At 33.7% G+C, this 20,923-nt stretch overlaps 1 protein-coding gene across 1 annotated transcript in view; it reads left to right on the top strand.

Annotated features, from left to right (window-relative positions):
* Nucleotides 1–3,006: 3,006 nt before the first annotated feature.
* The window catches only part of LOC133191484 (uncharacterized), a 43,194-nt gene continuing 25,277 nt past the window's right edge, over nt 3,007–20,923 (top strand). The window contains exon 1 of the mRNA XM_061327235.1: nt 3,007–3,094. The gene's annotated coding sequence lies outside the window, so the exon portion shown is untranslated. The remainder of the gene's footprint in view (nt 3,095–20,923) is intronic.

The raw sequence follows: 20,923 nt of genomic DNA, 5'->3' as shown, positions 1-20,923 counted from the left end.
TCAGTAGGTTGGAAGAATTGCTTTCGCTTTCGGTGCAACAGAAGCAGAATTTATCTATTTGAAAATAAATCAGTACATAAAATTAAACTGACAAAAGAATTGATTGTTTGTACTAAAAAAAAATAATAACGCTCCATGCGAGGATCGAACCAAAAATAAATCTTTCATTGCACTGGCATGGACGGTTAATGCATACTACTGAGCTATCACCGCTACAAATACAAAATGGTTTTTAAAGCGACAATGAAGCACCGCATTTACACAGTGGTATTTTTTTGGAATTTCTTTTTTTATCGTCTCTGGGTCTCCTCTCCATTTTTTAAAAATGTTTGTTAGTTTCTTTGAATAAAAATGCATACAAATAACGTTTCAAAACCATGGAGAGATGACCCAGAGATAGCAAATTTTTAGAAAAAAACGTGTTTAAAAATGTAACATTTTGTACGAAATGACTCATCTAGCCAATTTTCAAGTTCTTTTTTAGCAAATCAAAATACAATATCGGGAAAATATTTCCCTTTCCTATTTCACAGGAACCCGATACATCAAAAGAATGCTAAAATTTCATGTGACAGATCAATAAAATTTTCACTTTTTAATTGCGCCCAGATTCCTGCCGAATACCAATCAAAAGCGCCCTCGTTCTTTAAGCATTCATTTTAGTGTTATTAGGAAAGAAAAGAATTGCTTCAAAATTAAGTAATAAACTGGAAATTCAAAATATTTTATACATACAGTACGTATACCCTAAAATGATACTGGATTCCATCTCGCTCACTCTCTCTAATTGGGGGGGGGGGGGGTGTCCATAAATCCGCGCAGTTTCTCTCAACTCTCAAGTTCTACTGTGGTCAGTTTCTCACCTGTGGGCGCGGTTCACGTGCAAAAGCGGCAATTACATGTCTATCATCGTGTAAATTATAAGACTTTACACATCTTAAGTGATCTTCTGACGTTTTCATAACTTTCATCATTAAAGTGAAAAGAGATTCTTTTTTTCACTGTTTTGGGACCTTTGTGCAAGTGGATGATTGTGTGAATTCCGACCCGTACATGTCTTACGCAAGGTCTGATCGAGGGAGTCTTGCATCAGGCATTCAGAGGAATACACACAAATCCGTGAACTTGCAACGGCGATTGAGGGTATATATATCAAGTGTTAAATGTGCTCTGCATATATAAACTTCTCATCTTCTATGAGAAGCACTGAAATATTTTCATAGTATCATATTTCCTACTTAGAACATTCTCTTCTTTAATTTTTCGTCGAGAACGACGAAGAACAATGCAGTCTATAAATAGATCGAGGTCGCGTCTTTGTTTAGAGGGTGTTTTTGAAGAATCACGCCCTTTGGTTGGAGCAAATAGCACGAGTTTCTTTAGAACAAGTCGTGTACATCTTTTTCCCAGAATTCCAAATTACACAAGCGCACTTGCAAAACAAAGTCTTTGGCTCCAACATGCATTGCGGCAAAATGGCGTCCGATGTAAACAAACGATGGATTGTCCTTCGCTTTCTCCAAATATACGGCTGCATAATGGCTGTATTTAGTGCATTGTGACTTTATTTTAATTTTTGTTGAATGGACAATTACATTAATTAAATTATTTCATGGATATTGACTTATTTATCGCTTCAAACTCTTGCATAATAGTAAATTGGATATACGACATCGAATTCAATACTGCCGGTGAGAATAATGAATTATATCTCCTTGATTTAAATTTTATGTCATTCCTACAATAAAGGTGCTTTTATTTGTTTTTGAAGACACCCAGCTTGTATTTATTTTAATTTAAAAAAATGCGTATTTTTCACCACGGAACAGAAATATTCACAGGTTCATTTTTAGAAGACATTTTGTGACCTTAATTTCTAGAATCGTGGTGTTTAAAGTTTTCATATTGATAGCTAATAGTTTTAAAAATTGTTTTCATAATAATATCTGTTCGTATGTGATAAAAAATCGGTAAATAACGATGGTAAGAACTTACGCCTTCAATTCAGATGTCGTACACAAATAAAAAAAAAAAAAAGGAATGCTAATTTATGTGTAAAATTCAGTTAAGTTTTTAACAGTTACAATATATATTGTCCCATTCTGCATATATATCCCTTTCATTATGCATATTTACTTCTCAAATGTATCATTTTCTCTGAAATTGATCTGACTTCAAACGTCAACTTTGAAAGTAAATATCTCCTTTTTTGCAAATAAAATAAAAAATCTGACAAATACGATCTCTTCTGAAGTCTTTTATTTAGCAATTCTGAGTACTGGTATAATTGCCATACTTTCCAAAACTTTGTACAGACAGTTTTTGTAGACCCATCATTTTTGCCGAAAAATCGCCATTTTTTGTGCATGTGCGCATGCGCGGACTCAATTTCTTACTTCCGGAAACGCTGTTTTTGGAGTTCGTCTAGTCTGTACACGGGAGGTCACTCTCAATCACTATTTTATAAGTGAAAAAACCCATGTATTAAACCTTTTTTTCTCCGGAAAACCGTGACTTGCCAATGTCCTTAATTGCGCTTTGATTGAATTCAGTCTAAATCTAAATCGGAGAAAATCCACAGAATTTCGTGTCGTGGATGTTATTAATCAAGCGCGGGTTGAGTCAGTGGTAGTGTGTATGTACGGCACAGGTGCAGTCGCAGATGTTGTATATCAGGCAAAGGTATACAGTCATAGATATACAAAATGTACGCTGTAGTAAATGTTACTTTTTAGAGATTATAGCGATCCATACAATGGATTTAGGCATAGTCAAGTTTACATAATTATATTTTCCTCGACATATTCACTAAGCCAGTTATCGTTACCGTTTTGGCGATTACAGCCTTCCGTACGGTAGATTTATTTGAAATCAGAAATTTTCTTTCCCCATATTCGTATTTTTCATTAAACAATCTATACTTAACAACATATAGTTATATACATTGAACAATCCGGAAAATCTTGCTCTGACATTCCGTTTTTGATATTAGTGAGCAGGTACAGTCATGGATGCCGAGTACAGTTGCGGATGTTAGCTGACAGACCCCACTCACCACATGTTCACCCGACAAATGAAGAATTATCACATACACGTAAGAAATTATTTAATACAAATAAGAAATTATACAATGCAAATGGAAAATATAAAACTAAAAAAATTATGCAATACAAATGATTTTGTTTTACAATACAAATGTCCTGAGACACCAGGATGCTAGTTAACCAATGCCAGGGAACCAGTCCATAAATAAAGAAAACAAAAAAAAAACGTTTAAAATTTGTTTCGTCCAACATGAACATTTCACAAAGAAAATGTTTCTACAATAAATATAAAGAATTATAGGAACCTTTTTACATGTACATGTATATAGCAAACAAAGATACTGTATCAGGGGTCATCGTCGCAAGCCACGGGTTTTGTGTCCATTCTATTTCAACAAACCCGTGGCTGTCTTCTACAAATTTCTCTCGTTCTCATGAATATTAATAACATACATTCAACCAATGGAATAACATCTGACGCTTCAAGTCAGAACCAATGAAAATGATCAGTCTATCTTGTATTTGGATGTAACCATAACCACGAGCTGTACATCAACTTCGGTTCGAATTTCCTTTCTTAACGAGTAACGCTATTCAGCGTTCTCACACAACGTCTACATTCGAATCCCTGTATTTTAATGTAAAACCTTGTAAGTATTTTAGAATATACGTTACTCACCTCTGTTCTTCAGGATCTATCGTATTTTTTTCAATGAATCTGCCACGCATAGCAAACATGATTTCATTATGGGCGCCGCCATTTAAGCGTACCAAAAATTGCCACAGAGTGATTTCCTTGGTCAAGGTAAATCTGGCGTCACTTAATAAATTTTCAATGATTCAGTCGCGAGAACGAGAGAATTTGGTAGGAGGCAGCCACGGGTTTGTGGAAATAGAATGGACACAAAACCCGTGGCTTGCGACGATGATCAGGGGTGTGCCATTACAAAAATTAGTTACTAGCCCGTCGGGCTAGTGGCAGTAACAAAGTTACTAGCCCGAGGTTGCCGGTCACTAGCCCATTAACTATATACCGAAAACAATACATGTATAAGTATAACAAAAAGGTAAAAAAAAACATTTAAGTTGAAATAAATCAAACAAATAATGGTTTGCGCTTTGTTATTGTCAGGTACCACTCTCTACCAACGGCTCATACATTCACCTCTGTCGTTGGCTCGCGTATATCACAGTGATAAGCAAGAGAAATAGTGCGTTTGTTTTAATTTATTATAATTAAATTCCTGCACTAATGTTTGTCTTTTAAGGTAGATATTTACTAAGTAGATCTAGAAATATTAGTTTAATTTGAAATGATCCTAGGAATATAATGTTTTTAACCTTATGTCAAAAATCTTGACGCTAGCCCATTGCAGAGGTGTCTAAGAGAGGAACGAACGACAACTCTGCAAAGGAGATTGGTCAGGTACTTCTCCCTATTTTTTATCGACTATAATTGTCACTGAAACGACTGGCGATGGCAACACACAATACATATAGGTTAAAACGAATTAAAGATTTCTTGGGAAACGAAACCATTCCTTGTCTGGACAACTGCAATCATCTCGGTATTCTTATCAATGATAAGTGCAATCTTTCAGATAGAATAATTTCTGCATGTCGAAAGGGTAAAAACTCGTATTTCGCCCTTAATGATATTGGATCTCAGTACCTGAACCCTTTAACACTTTCTCATCTCTACAAATCAGTTGTCTTACCATCGGTACTCTACGGATGTGAGTTACGGAATGACATGTCCTCAAATGATTTACATCGCTTGAATGTCTTCCAACATTTAGTGGTCAAAAACGCCCAGAATCTACCTACCAGAACAAGGTCTGACATTTGTGAAAACCTTTTTGAAGTTCTTCCAATACAAGCCGAGATTGATACAAGGAAACTACTATTTTTTGGCCGTCTGTGTCGCCTGGAATACAAAACTCTGTCTAAGAAAATCTTCTAAACCACGCTGTTTTCTTACTTGGAGGGGATCGCCCATAAGCAGCTAGGTTTTATTCCTGATATTTTGAGTCTTTTATGCATTTATAACCTTTGCGAATATGTGAGAGAGTGGCTTTCGCTCGGTTCATTTCCATCAAAGTCAGCCTGGAAACAAATTGTGAGATCTGCGACATTTCGATACAATAAGCTCCGGAGAGACACACGTGTTTCAGGTGATCCAGGATTCATCCGTTTCCGGAAAATATTTCAGGATGGAAATCCGGCTTTAATCTGGCGACTACCCAAAACCTTTTATGAGATTTCGTTGTGCAAATTCATTTGCAAATTAGTCTCCGAACCTCCTCGAGAAACTACAGAAATTTGTCCCCTTTGTGGAACTCTTTATGTTGATCTCTTTAACCATGCGTCGTGTACTTGTCGTATCACATATGATATACGCATTCAATGGTGGGAAAATGTAATTAACTACTTTGACATCAACTTGTGTGCTGAACTGTGTGCCCTTACAGATGATGAGCTGTACTTGATTCTTCTAGGCCGTAAGCCGAACACCATTCTATCCGCCTTCCACCTCCGAAACTTCCAGCTACGTAACTTTCGTCTCATTGCCGATGCTTTTGCTCTCTATAAGCGCAATCTTTTCGTACTGCAAATCTGTCAGTGAAGGATGCTTCCCACTCCTTTATATCTTTCTGTTTCCTAATGTTCATCTATAGTTTTTTTTTTTTTTTTTTTTTTTTTTTTTTTTTTTTTTTTGATAACTCGCAAGGACATAGTGTATGAAGTAAAACTTCAAACTTTGTAAATATTTCTTTTTGCTATATATATGTTTACATGCAATTCACCTTTGTATGTGTACGAATTTCAATTCATGTAGTTATGTTATATATACGATATTCTTTTTTTGTGCATTTTGTACAGTATTCATTAATCACTGCAAAGTGGAAATACAGTATGAATGAATGAATGAATGATTTTACAACATAGTAAATTCGTACATCAATTCAGTCGATGTAAATATATGTATACTTTCGTTTTAGATTTAATAGCCCGAAGGGCTAACGCAGTATAGATTTATGATAGCCCGACCTCTAAAATTGGTAGCCCCGGGCATCGGGCGATGGTAATTGCACACCCCTGTGTATATAGTCCGTCGCATAATGTACACGCAAATAGTTACATTCGCTGGATAATTCATATATGATATCAACTGTGATCGGCCAAAGCCGATCACAAAGATGGTCGAAATCGATATATAGACTGTACAGAATGCTGCAAGTCAAGAGACTCTCGGAATCTTCTGATTTGATTTTCTTAAACAATCCTCTCTTAAAACATTGAACCAGGATATAAAGTGAATTAATATAACATGTATTAAACCGGTTATAGGTGACGCAGAGATTATCTCCCACTCTTGTCTGTTACGTGTACAAACACTGGTTTAATTTTTATTGTTTTGTATAGGAAAAGGATTGGAAACAAGTTCTTAAAACTTCGAACGTCCTCTCTTTTATGAGAATTAATTACACAAAATAATGTTCAAAAAAGTAAATACATTGGTGAATATCTGCTTACATTAACTATACATGTACAAAAATATGATTTAATGTAGCTTGAAAAAAATGAATCTAAATAAGATAAAAACTCAAAAAAAAAAATCTTTATAAACAATTACATACTTGAAAATGAACTTTCATACTGATACTGATTTAGTCATGCACAAACACTAATTATCTTCAGCATGAAAATCTATTAGAAATGTATGATATTATATGCATATCAGAAATTTTGATTTACAATGCATTGTAAACATTTTATAACTCTGAGATTAAATTTCTTGTGCTATCATTCGCTTTACTCCTTCTTAATTCAGACCTTGAATCGAGTGGGGTTTTTTTCACTGTCTATGACGGAAATGAAAAGCTAGTATCCATCTCAAGCACAGGCGCCTGAAGTGTGGATCGATAGCCCCCCCCCCCCTTTTTTTTTAATTAAAAAAAATTGTAAGAGCTTATAATTCCTCAAAAATATAAAAATTTCCCCGTTAATCACATCCATATGTCGTTCTATGCAAGCAGATTGTACCTTTTCTTACGTTTGGAGAATGGCCCTGTACGGTATTATAAAAATACACAAGGTAAGAAACAAAATCTGTAAACAAACGGGGGGTTCCCTGCTTCGAGACATATTTCCAAGGTAATATCAGTGTTACCTGTCATAATTTTGCAAGCACTCTGTCAGAGAGATGTTCTTCTACTAGTCTCTTAAACCTAAACCCCATCATTAGTGTTTTATATGTCGTAATCGGACGATTTATTAATCGGACACATAAAATTTTCTCCATTGACAGCTTTGGAGTTCGCACATCCGTCTCGCTTTATCTGATTGGTCAAAGATTTAAACTGTATCACTGTTAACCAATCAGATAAAGCGATGTACTGAGACTTGCGCTTGAATTAAGAATAGCATGATAAAGAAAATTCGGTGGAAATAAATGATTTTGCCGTATGGTATCACTCAAACATTTATAAATAAAAGCATTCGATGCGGACTGAATTTTAGATTGTTAAGTGTAAACTTTCTGAACAAACGGTAGATTGAAAACTCAAAAGTTTAAAATACAAAAATCGGTATTGGAAATTTGAATTTTGAATATTTAAAGTAAATAACTAAATAACGTGTTTGGAATTTTGAGAATTTAGATTTTTGAACTAAAATATCAAATTTCAAAATACGAAATCAATTTGAGATTATGAAATTTAGAGGTTGAACTAAACTATTCAATTTCTAAAAATTCTAAATCATTTTAGAAAATTGATTTTTTAAGTGTTACACGGACTCATGTGCATGATGTGCGTGTTATTTAAATTTATAATATAACAAAGAAAAATATTAAACTGGACAATGACAGATACATGTTACAGGTATATCTAAACTGACATACATAGTCTTAAAAACTACTGTGAAATTTATTAGAGACTGTTTTGAACATAGAAGTCAACTACTCTAGACTACATAAAAATTATGTAAACTAAATTAAATGATGTTCAATGGGCCTTTGCCAATCATTGTAATTGTGTTTATGTCAATAAATATTAGTATTTAAAAATAAAGTCTTATGATTACATCATAACAAACAGTTGGTTCATGGTCCTTGACAGTCACTCGAGTATCCTGAAGAAGTTGTCTCCTCCTGGAACTGTTCAAAACTCTGGAGTCTGGACTCAGGGTTAAGTTCAGAAAGAATTTTGTCGATATGCAGAAAATTTGCGAAATGTCCACGAACTAATATTTTCAAAAGTTCACTGTATTCACATATTCAATAAATGAGCAACTGAGCCACATGCACCCTGGGCTTTAACTCTGGAGCCACGAAACGTGAATTTGAAAGTCTTAATCGAGCGTGTAAACAAAGATGTGTCAGATGTATTTTTCAATAAGTGACCAGCCTAAGCCTTACCGTTACAAGATCGAAAAGGGCCCCCCTTTTTTAGGTTTTGTCTTGAATTGATTTTTTTCAAAAAATATATGTTTTCTATATATATTCGGGTTGAGGGAAATTCGTGAAAAACGGAGAGCTTCTTAATTAAAAGCTTGCAATTTCACTTGTTAGCATTTGACGCAGATTTGAAATCCAGATATTGACTAAATTAGACCCAATTCAAAGCCAAGTAAATGTCTTGAAGTCTTAACTTACAAGATCGAAAAGGACCCCCCCTCCCCCTTTTCCTAGGTTTTGTCTTGAATTGATTTTTTTGAAAATATATATTTTTTATTTTCGGATGGAGTGAAATTCGTGAAAAATGCAGAGTTTCTTAATTAAAAGCTTGCAATTTCACTTGTTAGCTCTTTCTATGAGAACGCAAGTAAATGTCTTAAAGTCTTGTCTATAGAGGACATGATGTTGAACATGCACTGGACAATGAATGATTTCATGATATTGAGAGCTAACTGTTCATGGGTTCAAGGTTGTTACAATACATGACCAAATTAGCCTAACCCCACCCTTGGGTCTGAACCTTAGATCTAGAAAGATCGCATTGTCTTCCGCTACGCTCATATGTGTATGTGGGCAATCTCTACCCAGAGTTATCGTTCCCGCTACGCTCCAACTTATAGGTGTCATAACAGTATTTCACTTGAGGTTCACGTCAAATCATGGCTGACGCAAAATAATTCCTGAATCTTCCCTTCCGATTCGGGCATTTTAACACGAGACTGGAGCTGAATTTTTTTATGAGATGAAAAACAATATGTAAACTTCCTGTATTGACTAGATTCATTATAATTTAGGGCGTGCTGATTTTTCTATATACTGTATTTGAGTGGGGAGTGATTAGGTCCTGGACTTGATTTTCAAGCACCTGCTCGACTTCCAACGAAACAAACTTGCGTGCCTTGCTGGATGCCTATGTATTTTTTGGTACTAAAATCTTTATAAAGAATTGTTTTACAAGATCTGAAAAGGAAACTTCTCAAAAGTTTGTTTTGAATTAATACCACCTACTCAAAGTTGCGCATTTTTGGTAAGAATATATAGCAAAATTTAATACTGTTGTGCAACCTGCAGTAAAACCAGATTTTATACTTAGAAATATTGTAGTCTATAATTTAAGGTTTAATTTCGTGAGTTTAGACGGAAAATGAGAAATAATGGCATTTTTTGGCCGTCATTGCCGTTCGTTCGCGTTTAATGGAGCATAGAAAATTAGTCCAGATTTCCTCTAAAATAATTTATCTTGACCACACAAGGGCCTGATTTCGATGTATCGGGTTGAGAGAAATGCATGAAAATTAGAAGACACTTTAACAAATACCTTGCCATCACACTCGTTAACAGTATTTACTCATAAACAATTTCAAAGTCTATAAATTTAAAGAATTTAGACTAAACCCGGAGCAAAATAAAAATTCTCAATTTGTGTAAATATCGGTTAATTTGGAACACAGTGGTAACAGATGCAGAAATCTGGTTAGAAAAAAGAATTATTTAGGCAAAACAATCGTAATTAAGCAGAAAACGCCATGATATTTCAATAATATGTATTATTTCAATGCTCTTTTTAACTCCACCCCCCTTCCCTATGACAAAGACTACTTCTTTCGCCCTGTTATAAAAAGCAAACATATTTTAAATAATTTTTAATCCTTATGTGAATCAGTATGCATTAATTTAAAATTTGAGACGAAAAAATAACAAAAGTTCAACGCACAAGATCATGACATACAGTTCAACTTTTGCCATATTTTTAGAAATCCGTGTTCACCGCGAACACCCCTGTCACCGAGTGTCGCCAATATTTTTCCTACCTTGAGACGGATTTTTATGAAGCTTGCTTTATTACATTGAATATTCATTACAGATCGGGAAAATAGCATTATTCTTGCAAGCAAAAATTTTAAGTTTTATTGCAGTAAAACCAGATTTTATACTTAGAAATATTGTAGTCTATAATTTAAGGTTTAATTTCGTGAGTTTAGACGGAAAATGAGAAATAATGGCATTTTTTGGCCGTCATTGCCGTTCGTTCGCGTTTAATGGAGCATAGAAAATTAGTCCAGATTTCCTCTAAAATAATTTATCTTGACCACACAAGGGCCTGATTTCGATGTATCGGGTTGAGAGAAATGCATGAAAATTAGAAGACACTTTAACAAATACCTTGCCATCACACTCGTTAACAGTATTTACTCATAAACAATTTCAAAGTCTATAAATTTAAAGAATTTAGACTAAACCCGGAGCAAAATAAAAATTCTCAATTTGTGTAAATATCGGTTAATTTGGAACACAGTGGTAACAGATGCAGAAATCTGGTTAGAAAAAAGAATTATTTAGGCAAAACAATCGTAATTAAGCAGAAAACGCCATGATATTTCAATAATATGTATTATTTCAATGCTCTTTTTAACTCCACCCCCCTTCCCTATGACAAAGACTACTTCTTTCGCCCTGTTATAAAAAGCAAACATATTTTAAATAATTTTTAATCCTTATGTGAATCAGTATGCATTAATTTAAAATTTGAGACGAAAAAATAACAAAAGTTCAACGCACAAGATCATGACATACAGTTCAACTTTTGCCATATTTTTAGAAATCCGTGTTCACCGCGAACACCCCTGTCACCGAGTGTCGCCAATATTTTTCCTACCTTGAGACGGATTTTTATGAAGCTTGCTTTATTACATTGAATATTCATTACAGATCGGGAAAATAGCATTATTCTTGCAAGCAAAAATTTTAAGTTTTATTGCAGGTGTCATAACAGTATTTCACTTGAGGTTCACGTCAAATCATGGCTGACGCAAAATAATTCCTGAATCTTCCCTTCCGATTCGGGCATTTTAACACGAGACTGGAGCTGAATTTTTTTATGAGATGAAAAACAATATGTAAACTTCCTGTATTGACTAGATTCATTATAATTTAGGGCGTGCTGATTTTTCTATATACTGTATTTGAGTGGGGAGTGATTAGGTCCTGGACTTGATTTTCAAGCACCTGCTCGACTTCCAACGAAACAAACTTGCGTGCCTTGCTGGATGCCTATGTATTTTTTGGTACTAAAATCTTTATAAAGAATTGTTTTACAAGATCTGAAAAGGAAACTTCTCAAAAGTTTGTTTTGAATTAATACCACCTACTCAAAGTTGCGCATTTTTGGTAAGAATATATAGCAAAATTTAATACTGTTGTGCAACCTGCAGTAAAACCAGATTTTATACTTAGAAATATTGTAGTCTATAATTTAAGGTTTAATTTCGTGAGTTTAGACGGAAAATGAGAAATAATGGCATTTTTTGGCCGTCATTGCCGTTCGTTCGCGTTTAATGGAGCATAGAAAATTAGTCCAGATTTCCTCTAAAATAATTTATCTTGACCACACAAGGGCCTGATTTCGATGTATCGGGTTGAGAGAAATGCATGAAAATTAGAAGACACTTTAACAAATACCTTGCCATCACACTCGTTAACAGTATTTACTCATAAACAATTTCAAAGTCTATAAATTTAAAGAATTTAGACTAAACCCGGAGCAAAATAAAAATTCTCAATTTGTGTAAATATCGGTTAATTTGGAACACAGTGGTAACAGATGCAGAAATCTGGTTAGAAAAAAGAATTATTTAGGCAAAACAATCGTAATTAAGCAGAAAACGCCATGATATTTCAATAATATGTATTATTTCAATGCTCTTTTTAACTCCACCCCCCTTCCCTATGACAAAGACTACTTCTTTCGCCCTGTTATAAAAAGCAAACATATTTTAAATAATTTTTAATCCTTATGTGAATCAGTATGCATTAATTTAAAATTTGAGACGAAAAAATAACAAAAGTTCAACGCACAAGATCATGACATACAGTTCAACTTTTGCCATATTTTTAGAAATCCGTGTTCACCGCGAACACCCCTGTCACCGAGTGTCGCCAATATTTTTCCTACCTTGAGACGGATTTTTATGAAGCTTGCTTTATTACATTGAATATTCATTACAGATCGGGAAAATAGCATTATTCTTGCAAGCAAAAATTTTAAGTTTTATTGCAGGTGTCATAACAGTATTTCACTTGAGGTTCACGTCAAATCATGGCTGACGCAAAATAATTCCTGAATCTTCCCTTCCGATTCGGGCATTTTAACACGAGACTGGAGCTGAATTTTTTTATGAGATGAAAAACAATATGTAAACTTCCTGTATTGACTAGATTCATTATAATTTAGGGCGTGCTGATTTTTCTATATACTGTATTTGAGTGGGGAGTGATTAGGTCCTGGACTTGATTTTCAAGCACCTGCTCGACTTCCAACGAAACAAACTTGCGTGCCTTGCTGGATGCCTATGTATTTTTTGGTACTAAAATCTTTATAAAGAATTGTTTTACAAGATCTGAAAAGGAAACTTCTCAAAAGTTTGTTTTGAATTAATACCACCTACTCAAAGTTGCGCATTTTTGGTAAGAATATATAGCAAAATTTAATACTGTTGTGCAACCTGCAGTAAAACCAGATTTTATACTTAGAAATATTGTAGTCTATAATTTAAGGTTTAATTTCGTGAGTTTAGACGGAAAATGAGAAATAATGGCATTTTTTGGCCGTCATTGCCGTTCGTTCGCGTTTAATGGAGCATAGAAAATTAGTCCAGATTTCCTCTAAAATAATTTATCTTGACCACACAAGGGCCTGATTTCGATGTATCGGGTTGAGAGAAATGCATGAAAATTAGAAGACACTTTAACAAATACCTTGCCATCACACTCGTTAACAGTATTTACTCATAAACAATTTCAAAGTCTATAAATTTAAAGAATTTAGACTAAACCCGGAGCAAAATAAAAATTCTCAATTTGTGTAAATATCGGTTAATTTGGAACACAGTGGTAACAGATGCAGAAATCTGGTTAGAAAAAAGAATTATTTAGGCAAAACAATCGTAATTAAGCAGAAAACGCCATGATATTTCAATAATATGTATTATTTCAATGCTCTTTTTAACTCCACCCCCCTTCCCTATGACAAAGACTACTTCTTTCGCCCTGTTATAAAAAGCAAACATATTTTAAATAATTTTTAATCCTTATGTGAATCAGTATGCATTAATTTAAAATTTGAGACGAAAAAATAACAAAAGTTCAACGCACAAGATCATGACATACAGTTCAACTTTTGCCATATTTTTAGAAATCCGTGTTCACCGCGAACACCCCTGTCACCGAGTGTCGCCAATATTTTTCCTACCTTGAGACGGATTTTTATGAAGCTTGCTTTATTACATTGAATATTCATTACAGATCGGGAAAATAGCATTATTCTTGCAAGCAAAAATTTTAAGTTTTATTGCAGGTGTCATAACAGTATTTCACTTGAGGTTCACGTCAAATCATGGCTGACGCAAAATAATTCCTGAATCTTCCCTTCCGATTCGGGCATTTTAACACGAGACTGGAGCTGAATTTTTTTATGAGATGAAAAACAATATGTAAACTTCCTGTATTGACTAGATTCATTATAATTTAGGGCGTGCTGATTTTTCTATATACTGTATTTGAGTGGGGAGTGATTAGGTCCTGGACTTGATTTTCAAGCACCTGCTCGACTTCCAACGAAACAAACTTGCGTGCCTTGCTGGATGCCTATGTATTTTTTGGTACTAAAATCTTTATAAAGAATTGTTTTACAAGATCTGAAAAGGAAACTTCTCAAAAGTTTGTTTTGAATTAATACCACCTACTCAAAGTTGCGCATTTTTGGTAAGAATATATAGCAAAATTTAATACTGTTGTGCAACCTGCAGTAAAACCAGATTTTATACTTAGAAATATTGTAGTCTATAATTTAAGGTTTAATTTCGTGAGTTTAGACGGAAAATGAGAAATAATGGCATTTTTTGGCCGTCATTGCCGTTCGTTCGCGTTTAATGGAGCATAGAAAATTAGTCCAGATTTCCTCTAAAATAATTTATCTTGACCACACAAGGGCCTGATTTCGATGTATCGGGTTGAGAGAAATGCATGAAAATTAGAAGACACTTTAACAAATACCTTGCCATCACACTCGTTAACAGTATTTACTCATAAACAATTTCAAAGTCTATAAATTTAAAGAATTTAGACTAAACCCGGAGCAAAATAAAAATTCTCAATTTGTGTAAATATCGGTTAATTTGGAACACAGTGGTAACAGATGCAGAAATCTGGTTAGAAAAAAGAATTATTTAGGCAAAACAATCGTAATTAAGCAGAAAACGCCATGATATTTCAATAATATGTATTATTTCAATGCTCTTTTTAACTCCACCCCCCTTCCCTATGACAAAGACTACTTCTTTCGCCCTGTTATAAAAAGCAAACATATTTTAAATAATTTTTAATCCTTATGTGAATCAGTATGCATTAATTTAAAATTTGAGACGAAAAAATAACAAAAGTTCAACGCACAAGATCATGACATACAGTTCAACTTTTGCCATATTTTTAGAAATCCGTGTTCACCGCGAACACCCCTGTCACCGAGTGTCGCCAATATTTTTCCTACCTTGAGACGGATTTTTATGAAGCTTGCTTTATTACATTGAATATTCATTACAGATCGGGAAAATAGCATTATTCTTGCAAGCAAAAATTTTAAGTTTTATTGCAGTAAAACCAGATTTTATACTTAGAAATATTGTAGTCTATAATTTAAGGTTTAATTTCGTGAGTTTAGACGGAAAATGAGAAATAATGGCATTTTTTGGCCGTCATTGCCGTTCGTTCGCGTTTAATGGAGCATAGAAAATTAGTCCAGATTTCCTCTAAAATAATTTATCTTGACCACACAAGGGCCTGATTTCGATGTATCGGGTTGAGAGAAATGCATGAAAATTAGAAGACACTTTAACAAATACCTTGCCATCACACTCGTTAACAGTATTTACTCATAAACAATTTCAAAGTCTATAAATTTAAAGAATTTAGACTAAACCCGGAGCAAAATAAAAATTCTCAATTTGTGTAAATATCGGTTAATTTGGAACACAGTGGTAACAGATGCAGAAATCTGGTTAGAAAAAAGAATTATTTAGGCAAAACAATCGTAATTAAGCAGAAAACGCCATGATATTTCAATAATATGTATTATTTCAATGCTCTTTTTAACTCCACCCCCCTTCCCTATGACAAAGACTACTTCTTTCGCCCTGTTATAAAAAGCAAACATATTTTAAATAATTTTTAATCCTTATGTGAATCAGTATGCATTAATTTAAAATTTGAGACGAAAAAATAACAAAAGTTCAACGCACAAGATCATGACATACAGTTCAACTTTTGCCATATTTTTAGAAATCCGTGTTCACCGCGAACACCCCTGTCACCGAGTGTCGCCAATATTTTTCCTACCTTGAGACGGATTTTTATGAAGCTTGCTTTATTACATTGAATATTCATTACAGATCGGGAAAATAGCATTATTCTTGCAAGCAAAAATTTTAAGTTTTATTGCAGTAAAACCAGATTTTATACTTAGAAATATTGTAGTCTATAATTTAAGGTTTAATTTCGTGAGTTTAGACGGAAAATGAGAAATAATGGCATTTTTTGGCCGTCATTGCCGTTCGTTCGCGTTTAATGGAGCATAGAAAATTAGTCCAGATTTCCTCTAAAATAATTTATCTTGACCACACAAGGGCCTGATTTCGATGTATCGGGTTGAGAGAAATGCATGAAAATTAGAAGACACTTTAACAAATACCTTGCCATCACACTCGTTAACAGTATTTACTCATAAACAATTTCAAAGTCTATAAATTTAAAGAATTTAGACTAAACCCGGAGCAAAATAAAAATTCTCAATTTGTGTAAATATCGGTTAATTTGGAACACAGTGGTAACAGATGCAGAAATCTGGTTAGAAAAAAGAATTATTTAGGCAAAACAATCGTAATTAAGCAGAAAACGCCATGATATTTCAATAATATGTATTATTTCAATGCTCTTTTTAACTCCACCCCCCTTCCCTATGACAAAGACTACTTCTTTCGCCCTGTTATAAAAAGCAAACATATTTTAAATAATTTTTAATCCTTATGTGAATCAGTATGCATTAATTTAAAATTTGAGACGAAAAAATAACAAAAGTTCAACGCACAAGATCATGACATACAGTTCAACTTTTGCCATATTTTTAGAAATCCGTGTTCACCGCGAACACCCCTGTCACCGAGTGTCGCCAATATTTTTCCTACCTTGAGACGGATTTTTATGAAGCTTGCTTTATTACATTGAATATTCATTACAGATCGGGAAAATAGCATTATTCTTGCAAGCAAAAATTTTAAGTTTTATTGCAGGTGTCATAACAGTATTTCACTTGAGGTTCACGTCAAATCATGGCTGACGCAAAATAATTCCTGAATCTTCCCTTCCGATTCGGGCATTTTAACACGAGACTGGAGCTGAATTTTTTTATGAGATGAAAAACAATATGTAAACTTCCTGTATTGACTAGATTCATTATAATTTAGGGCGTGCTGATTTTTCTATATACTGTATTTGAGTGGGGAGTGATTAGGTCCTGGACTTGATTTTCAAGCACCTGCTCGACTTCCAACGAAACAAACTTGCGTGCCTTGCTGGATGCCTATGTATTTTTTGGTACTAAAATCTTTATAAAGAATTGTTTTACAAGATCTGAAAAGGAAACTTCTCAAAAGTTTGTTTTGAATTAATACCACCTACTCAAAGTTGCGCATTTTTGGTAAGAATATATAGCAAAATTTAATACTGTTGTGCAACCTGCAGTAAAACCAGATTTTATACTTAGAAATATTGTAGTCTATAATTTAAGGTTTAATTTCGTGAGTTTAGACGGAAAATGAGAAATAATGGCATTTTTTGGCCGTCATTGCCGTTCGTTCGCGTTTAATGGAGCATAGAAAATTAGTCCAGATTTCCTCTAAAATAATTTATCTTGACCACACAAGGGCCTGATTTCGATGTATCGGGTTGAGAGAAATGCATGAAAATTAGAAGACACTTTAACAAATACCTTGCCATCACACTCGTTAACAGTATTTACTCATAAACAATTTCAAAGTCTATAAATTTAAAGAATTTAGACTAAACCCGGAGCAAAATAAAAATTCTCAATTTGTGTAAATATCGGTTAATTTGGAACACAGTGGTAACAGATGCAGAAATCTGGTTAGAAAAAAGAATTATTTAGGCAAAACAATCGTAATTAAGCAGAAAACGCCATGATATTTCAATAATATGTATTATTTCAATGCTCTTTTTAACTCCACCCCCCTTCCCTATGACAAAGACTACTTCTTTCGCCCTGTTATAAAAAGCAAACATATTTTAAATAATTTTTAATCCTTATGTGAATCAGTATGCATTAATTTAAAATTTGAGACGAAAAAATAACAAAAGTTCAACGCACAAGATCATGACATACAGTTCAACTTTTGCCATATTTTTAGAAATCCGTGTTCACCGCGAACACCCCTGTCACCGAGTGTCGCCAATATTTTTCCTACCTTGAGACGGATTTTTATGAAGCTTGCTTTATTACATTGAATATTCATTACAGATCGGGAAAATAGCATTATTCTTGCAAGCAAAAATTTTAAGTTTTATTGCAGTAAAACCAGATTTTATACTTAGAAATATTGTAGTCTATAATTTAAGGTTTAATTTCGTGAGTTTAGACGGAAAATGAGAAATAATGGCATTTTTTGGCCGTCATTGCCGTTCGTTCGCGTTTAATGGAGCATAGAAAATTAGTCCAGATTTCCTCTAAAATAATTTATCTTGACCACACAAGGGCCTGATTTCGATGTATCGGGTTGAGAGAAATGCATGAAAATTAGAAGACACTTTAACAAATACCTTGCCATCACACTCGTTAACAGTATTTACTCATAAACAATTTCAAAGTCTATAAATTTAAAGAATTTAGACTAAACCCGGAGCAAAATAAAAATTCTCAATTTGTGTAAATATCGGTTAATTTGGAACACAGTGGTAACAGATGCAGAAATCTGGTTAGAAAAAAGAATTATTTAGGCAAAACAATCGTAATTAAGCAGAAAACGCCATGATATTTCAATAATATGTATTATTTCAATGCTCTTTTTAACTCCACCCCCCTTCCCTATGACAAAGACTACTTCTTTCGCCCTGTTATAAAAAGCAAACATATTTTAAATAATTTTTAATCCTTATGTGAATCAGTATGCATTAATTTAAAATTTGAGACGAAAAAATAACAAAAGTTCAACGCACAAGATCATGACATACAGTTCAACTTTTGCCATATTTTTAGAAATCCGTGTTCACCGCGAACACCCCTGTCACCGAGTGTCGCCAATATTTTTCCTACCTTGAGACGGATTTTTATGAAGCTTGCTTTATTACATTGAATATTCATTACAGATCGGGAAAATAGCATTATTCTTGCAAGCAAAAATTTTAAGTTTTATTGCAGGTGTCATAACAGTATTTCACTTGAGGTTCACGTCAAATCATGGCTGACGCAAAATAATTCCTGAATCTTCCCTTCCGATTCGGGCATTTTAACACGAGACTGGAGCTGAATTTTTTTATGAGATGAAAAACAATATGTAAACTTCCTGTATTGACTAGATTCATTATAATTTAGGGCGTGCTGATTTTTCTATATACTGTATTTGAGTGGGGAGTGATTAGGTCCTGGACTTGATTTTCAAGCACCTGCTCGACTTCCAACGAAACAAACTTGCGTGCCTTGCTGGATGCCTATGTATTTTTTGGTACTAAAATCTTTATAAAGAATTGTTTTACAAGATCTGAAAAGGAAACTTCTCAAAAGTTTGTTTTGAATTAATACCACCTACTCAAAGTTGCGCATTTTTGGTAAGAATATATAGCAAAATTTAATACTGTTGTGCAACCTGCAGTAAAACCAGATTTTATACTTAGAAATATTGTAGTCTATAATTTAAGGTTTAATTTCGTGAGTTTAGACGGAAAATGAGAAATAATGGCATTTTTTGGCCGTCATTGCCGTTCGTTCGCGTTTAATGGAGCATAGAAAATTAGTCCAGATTTCCTCTAAAATAATTTATCTTGACCACACAAGGGCCTGATTTCGATGTATCGGGTTGAGAGAAATGCATGAAAATTAGAAGACACTTTAACAAATACCTTGCCATCACACTCGTTAACAGTATTTACTCATAAACAATTTCAAAGTCTATAAATTTAAAGAATTTAGACTAAACCCGGAGCAAAATAAAAATTCTCAATTTGTGTAAATATCGGTTAATTTGGAACACAGTGGTAACAGATGCAGAAATCTGGTTAGAAAAAAGAATTATTTAGGCAAAACAATCGTAATTAAGCAGAAAACGCCATGATATTTCAATAATATGTATTATTTCAATGCTCTTTTTAACTCCACCCCCCTTCCCTATGACAAAGACTACTTCTTTCGCCCTGTTATAAAAAGCAAACATATTTTAAATAATTTTTAATCCTTATGTGAATCAGTATGCATTAATTTAAAATTTGAGACGAAAAAATAACAAAAGTTCAACGCACAAGATCATGACATACAGTTCAACTTTTGCCATATTTTTAGAAATCCGTGTTCACCGCGAACACCCCTGTCACCGAGTGTCGCCAATATTTTTCCTACCTTGAGACGGATTTTTATGAAGCTTGCTTTATTACATTGAATATTCATTACAGATCGGGAAAATAGCATTATTCTTGCAAGCAAAAATTTTAAGTTTTATTGCAGTAAAACCAGATTTTATACTTAGAAATATTGTAGTCTATAATTTAAGGTTTAATTTCGTGAGTTTAGACGGAAAATGAGAAATAATGGCATTTTTTGGCCGTCATTGCCGTTCGTTCGCGTTTAATGGAGCATAGAAAATTAGTCCAGATTTCCTCTAAAATAATTTATCTTGACCACACAAGGGCCTGATTTCGATGTATCGGGTTGAGAGAAATGCATGAAAATTAGAAGACACTTTAACAAATACCTTGCCATCACACTCGTTAACAGTATTTACTCATAAACAATTTCAAAGTCTATAAATTTAAAGAATTTAGACTAAACCCGGAGCAAAATAAAAATTCTCAATTTGTGTAAATATCGGTTAATTTGGAACACAGTGGTAACAGATGCAGAAATCTGGTTAGAAAAAAGAATTATTTAGGCAAAACAATCGTAATTAAGCAGAAAACGCCATGATATTTCAATAATATGTATTATTTCAATGCTCTTTTTAACTCCACCCCCCTTCCCTATGACAAAGACTACTTCTTTCGCCCTGTTATAAAAAGCAAACATATTTTAAATAATTTTTAATCCTTATGTGAATCAGTATGCATTAATTTAAAATTTGAGACGAAAAAATAACAAAAGTTCAACGCA

Source organism: Saccostrea echinata, unplaced genomic scaffold (genome assembly GCF_033153115.1).
Source record: "Saccostrea echinata isolate AGI-Se365-2 ecotype Australia unplaced genomic scaffold, CSIRO_AGI_Sech_v1 ptg000023l, whole genome shotgun sequence".
Lineage (NCBI taxonomy): Eukaryota > Metazoa > Mollusca > Bivalvia > Ostreida > Ostreidae > Saccostrea > Saccostrea echinata.
The sequence above is the reverse complement of the archived record's forward strand: the minus strand, read 5'-3'. Positions and strand labels throughout refer to the sequence as shown.